This window comes from Euphorbia lathyris, chromosome 6 (assembly GCF_963576675.1).
Source record: "Euphorbia lathyris chromosome 6, ddEupLath1.1, whole genome shotgun sequence".
Taxonomy (NCBI): domain Eukaryota; kingdom Viridiplantae; phylum Streptophyta; class Magnoliopsida; order Malpighiales; family Euphorbiaceae; genus Euphorbia; species Euphorbia lathyris.
The window spans coordinates 53731488-53738267 of NC_088915.1; positions in this window are offsets into that span (position 1 = coordinate 53731488).

Sequence of the window (6780 nt, forward strand, 5' to 3'; positions counted from 1 at the left end):
TGTTAAAAACAAAGTAAGCATAGCCTTTACCACCTTTTACACATATTAGTTATCGGACTTTAATTTTTCATTTTTCACTCGAGAGAATAAATATTTTTTTAAAATATAGAAGTAAAATGTATCTTTTTCAGATATATAAAACAAAAACAATATTTCACTAAGTAGCAATCATCTTGAGGAGAGATGTTAGAGATAATACTTCTATTATCTTTACAGATAATTATTCACACACTGAATAGAGTTGTACTTATTCTACAAGTCTAATTAGTGTTAGAGATAATATTCCTATTATCTCTAGGATTATAATCAACACTTAAATAGAGTTGTATTTATTCTATATGTCTAATTAGGTCTCAGAAACCTAGTTATTATACATATCTGTATTTGTCATATATATACCTTTGATCAATGAAAAAGCCCTAATCAAGGGAATTATTCAATCCTCTCTCTCTTAATTTCGGCCTCTCTCTCTCTCTCTATCTCTCTCTCTCTCTCTTAAGGTTTCGGCCTTCTCTCTCTCACTCTCACTATATCGATAGTTCAACATGGTATCACGAGCAGGAAACAGTTCTAATCCGTCTGGCTCAGCTTCCGCATCCGTTCCTCTTGATTCCCTTCATAGGACGGCGACTGTTTCACTCGAACAGCAAACATCGTCAATTTTTCTCTGCTGAATCTACACCTTCGGCAACCGTTCGAACACCTGATGCAGCGGCGACTTCAGCCGTTTTTCTCAGTCCGACCGCTGCTAGTGCTAACAGCTTCATAACGTTGTTGCCGTCTGCTACCGCTGATCGGTCGCCCACTCCTCACGTCAGCTTTGCATCCGAATTCACGATTAACACGGTGTCGGCCTCCTCCCTGCAACCCTCGTCTCTGCTAAAGGTTCGACTCACCCTTCACGGCACCAGCGCCATCGTCTGTTACGTCGATGTATCTCTTTGACAAACATGATGAAGGAATGTTCTCGCGTGCCCGACAACAGAATCAACCGCAAACATCTGAACCGCAACAGCATCCACCGTTGTTTCCTCCTCTAGGTAATTTCTCTCAACCACCAATTCGGCCTGGTTTTGGGCCTCCTCCGTCCTATCATAGCTCTCAACTACCTTCCACTTTCACCAATCACTCTTTTGATTCTTTTCTTGCCAATCCAACTTATGATCATACCTCTACCTTTTACCGCAACCATGTTGCTCCCCTACTTTTTCTACACATTCAACCCCTAATACAAATTCTATTACTCAATCCCGACCCCCTCCAACACATACACAAACTCACATCAAGCTAACCCCACATAACTACAAATCATGGAGGATGGCTATTGTGTCCACCCTCAAATTTCATCATTATTTTGATCACATCACAAGTAATACCCCACCACCACCAAAATTTCTCTCCTGGGGCGGTTTCTTGACAAATAATGACAATCTGTTTCTCAATCCTGATTATATTGTATGGGATGATTTAGAAAATGTTGTTATGTCACTATTGTTGCATTCCATTACTGAAGAAGTATATTCTATCATTACCTACTTTCACTATTCACATGACATATGGGTAGCTCTAGAGAAAGCATATGGTATCATCACTGATAGCAAACAATTTCAACTGAGCATTGAATTACATGAGTTTGAACAAAATGATTTGTCTATTAGTGAATATATGCAAAAGCTTAAAACTATTCTGGATGATTTGCCTGCGTCTAGTAATCCATATCCTATGCATCTTTTGCCTGCTCTTTTGTATAAGAATGCCAATGAAGTATTGAAGTCCAGCATTCAGAATCTTGTAACTCAAAGAGGCATCCATATTGATTATTATGAACTGTTGAGCAAATTGAAAACTGTTGAAGGGATGGTCCAGTCAACAAAAAAAAAACCTAACTTTATGCTTCCTGCACCTCACCCTAATGAGGCACATGTATCGACCATCTCTCCGTATATGACAGGAAAATCAAAATCTAAGAAATGGAGAGGCGAGAAGTGCTTCAATTGTGGTGATTTGGATCATTGGGCGGACAAATGCAAAAGGCCTAAGGGATTTGCAACACAGCAGGCTCGTCCTGGTGCTCAGGCACATGTCGCGTGGCACACTCCATCGGATCCTTTCAGTGGTCCACCTCAATCGTGGTATCCGGACACAAGAGCCACCAATCATATGACAGCTCATCCAAGCCAGTTGCAGCACATGCACCCTAATTCTGGAAATGACACATTTCACTTTGGCAATGGGTAAGGTTTGCATATTTCTCATCTTGGTCAAACTCGTATCAATAATCTAAAAATTTCAAATGTTTTGTTAGTGCCCAAGCTTACCAAATCTTTGCTTTCTATTCAAAAAATTACAAGTGATAATGTATGTTTCTTTGAATTTTGGCCTAACCATTTTCTTGTGAAGGATCAAATTTCTGGGGAAATCCTGTTACGCGATCCGAGTAAGGATGGGCTTGATGTGCTTCCACCCAACTTGAAAGAGGCGCTAGTCGGAGAGAAGGTGTCGTTTGAAAGGTGGCATGCATGTCTAGGTCATTGTCAAAATCAGACAGTCAGTAGAATTTTGAAAGATAACAACTTATCATCACCAGCACCAGTTAGTGGTTGCTCTTTTTGTCCTCTAGGAAAATTAGCTCAATCTTCTTTACCGTATATTGTTCGTTCTATTACTTTTAAATTTGAAAATTTGCATTTGGATGTTTAGGGCCCTGCCCCTATTCTTTCGTTTAATGGACATCGTTATTTTCTAATTATCATTGATGAATTTACTCGCTTTAGTTGGTTATTCTGTTTGAAAAACAAAAGTGAAGTTGCATTGACGTTTCAAAACTTCCTTGCCATGATTAGAATAAATTGTAAAGTTAAAAAAAATTATTCCGATCTTGGAGGTGAATTTCAAAAGTTGCAACCTTTTCTTCATGCCAATGGCATTGTTCACAAAATTGCTTGTCCTCATACTCATGCTCATAGTGGTATAGTTGAACGAAAAATTCGACATGTGGTAGACATGTGCTTAACAATTCTTGCTAATTCATCCTTACCTCTACAATTTTGGAACTATGCCATGATTCACAATATTCGTATGATAAACATTCTTCCCACTAAAACACTTCGTAATCATTCTCCCTTCTTCTTATTTCATCGCAAAAAAACCCGATTATACACTACTTTGAATATTTGGAAGTGGCATTTACCCTTTACTTCGCCCTTATAACAAAAACAAATTTGATTTCCGCTCCAAATTGTGTGTCTATCTAGGACCCTCCTCAAATCACTCCAGTGACTTATGCCTAGATTTTCCAATGGGTAGGATATATGTTTGCAAATTTGTGAAGTATGACGAAGGAGTTTTTCCAGCAACACATTCAACTTCAGCATCTCTCTCCTGTAGCGCAGGGTTGGAAGCGACAGTTCATGAACTATCTTCGCTACTCGGGCCGTATCCAGGTAATCCTTGAAATTACACTTCTCCCTCTCACATACCCCCAAACCCAATATGTGCACAACCCGTGGTCTCTACCACATTGAACAGCGAAGCTACTATTCCTATTACGGTTGTTCTCGATACCTCTGCCCCTATCATTTCTGTTTCACGGTCATCTAAAGCAGGCGAAATCTCACCATTTATGGTGTCGGTTGGTCGTGCGAGTATTATGGATGAATGACTCGCTGCTGCACAAGTTTAGGAACCCCTGACCCGTGATCACTCTCTTAGACAGCCTGCAATTTCGATGGAATAGGGACATCTGCCCCTTGTGCGCTCTGCTCCCAGTGATGCTTCTGGCGTGCAGCGAAAAGTGCCATCTGCTGCTGACATACAGCAGGCACGGTTTGTACATATTCCGCCGCTAATAATTACAAAATTAGCAAACGAAGTCAGTTCATCGTCTGCTATTGAGACGAAACCCATTCGCACCTTGACTATTTCTAACATGGCGGTGTCCGCTCCGTGTTATGCATGCTCGTTAGTTGCTCCTACTCGAATCCTCTAGCAAGAATCCTCTCGGCATCACACAATGCAACTACGCCACTCGACATTACACTCATGAGGAAAATTTGAGGCACTTTTGGCATCCCATGAAAATGGTGTAATCGATCCGACCTGCTTTAATAAGGCACACAAATTTCCAGAATGGCGGTAAGCCATGTCAGATGAAATTAAAGCCCTTCTCGATAATGGAACTTGGAAACTCATCCCATGCCCTATCGGAAGACATGTTATCACCTCCCGCTGGCTTTTTCGCATAAAAAGGAAATTCGATGGCTCAATAGATAGACACAAGGCTCGTCTGGTTGCACGGGGATTCACTCAAAAATCCAGAATTGATTACAAAGAGACGTTTAGCCCAGTAGTCAAAGCCACCACAATTCGCAATGTCTTAGCCATTGCCGCTGCAAACAGGTGGTTCATTAATCAACTTGATGTTTCAAATGTGTTTCTCCATGGAAATCTATCTGAAACAATCTATATGGAGCAACCACAAGGCTTTCGGGATCCTGACAAAGCTGATCATGTGTGCCTTCTCCAGAAAAGTCTCTATGGACTGAAACAGGCTCTGCGAGAATGGTTCACTCGCTTATGAAACTTCCTAGTTTCACTTGGGTTTCACATGTCACTGGCTGACAATTCTCTTTTTGTTTACAAGAATGGCAAACTTCAAACCTACATTCTATGTTATGTGGATGATATTCTTATTACAGGAAACTCACCGGCTCATATTATCAATACAATATCCTCCATTGTAGCTGAATTTCCCATTCGAAATCTGGGTCGGGCCGAATACTTCTTAGGCATTAAAATTCAATATTCTACAGACGGCATTCACTTGTGTCAGGCAAAGTATGCAGCTGATATCTTTGACAGAGTCAACATGGCTGATGCCAAATCTATCTTAACACTCAGGGCTACTACACCCACACTCTAAAAAAGCCTTGGAACTCCTCTTGTCTCTGGTGATGAATATCGTAGTATTGTTGGTGCTATTCAATATCTTCTACTCACTCGCCCCGACATTGCCTTCTCAGTAAACAAACAGTGTCAGTTTCTTCATTGCCCTACTGATGAACATTGGAAAAGCGTAAAAAGGGTATTGCGTTATCTTTAAGGAACCCTTGAATGTGGCATTCTCATGTCTGCATAACCCATTGAACATATTCACTGTTACTCGGACAGTGATTAGGGAGGCTACCCTGATGATAGGCAGTCCACCAGAGCTTATTGTGTCTACCCTAGAAAGAGCGTCATCTCATGGCAAACACACAAGCAACCCACGATAGCAAGATCGTCTATTGAAAGTGAATACAAAGTCGTAGCGAATGCAACAGTGGAACTCCTCTGGCTTAGATCTTTGCTACATGACTTAGGATTTCACATACCTCTTCATGTGCAATTATGGTGTGACAATGTGGGTGCCATCTATCTCACCTCCAATCCCGTCTTTCATGCTCACACAAAACATATTGAGCTTGACTATCATTTTGTTCGTGAATAAGTAACTAATGGATTTCTTAATGTTAGATTTATTCCCACGGATGACCAAGTTGCTGACATCTTAACCAAGCCGCTACCCGATCTTCGCTTCACTCAGTTACGCTCTCGACTGTTGGTATTTCCGCGGCATCGGCTTGAAGGGGGGTGTTAGAGATAATACTTCTATTATCTCTACAGATAATTATTCACACACTAAATAGAGTTGTACTTATTCTACAAGTCTAATTAGTGTTAGAGATAATATTCCTATTATCTCTATGATTATAATCAACACTTAAATATAGTTGTATTTATTCTATACGTCTAATTAGGTCTCAGAAACCTAGTTATTATAAATATATGTATCTGTCATATATATATCTTTGATTAATGAAAAAACCCTAATCAAGGGAATTATTCCATCCTCTCTCTCTCTTAATTTTGGCCTCTCTCTCTCTCAAGGTTTCGGCCTTCTCTCTCTCACACACTCTATTCACTATATCGATAGTTCAACAAGAGAAATTTCTAAATAGTCATCCTCTAATGTTTCACCAGCTTCTTACTTATGACATTGGTTCAAGATCAGCTTTCCTTCTTTTTGAGTTACGCATCTCCTGATCATTTGATCTACACATAACATAAAAAGAAAAGGTTCTTCCTAAAAATAGTATTTAATCTAAAAGAAACTTCTTTCTTTGGTTAGTTTTATTATGAGGTGGTTTAATAGCACAAATAAAAAAAATTAGCAGTTGCATTGAACCATGGGGTAGAATTTACAATATATAGGCATTCATCATGAAATATGTCTCTAATATATGGTTGTTCCTCGTGATTGTTTGTTAGAATGCATGACAAATGATCAGCATCTACATTATACGTCCCATTCTTATCTTTTATTTTCAAATCAAACTATTGGAGCAATAGGAGCCATCTGATTAATGTTGGCTTTGCATCCTTCTTGGGAAACAAGTATTTGAGAGCTCTTGATCGATCACAGTCACTTTTGATAAGATAAGGTATGATATGAAATTGTCAAAGGCATACACCACTACAAGAAGCTCATTTTCAAAAGTGGTGTAAATTTGTTGAGTGGCTTTCAAAGTTTTGCTGGGATAGTATATTAGCTTGAAATGCTTTTCAGTCTGTCCTTTAGCTATTCGAAAGCATTCAAACAAGTCATGTCAAAATTGAACTCCATATCCTTATTGATCAATGATGATAATGGTTGAAAGAATCTTTTGTAGAAGCCAGCATTAACTAGAAAGTTGCGAGCACCATTGACTATAAAGGAAACAACCAATTTCTTAATTACTT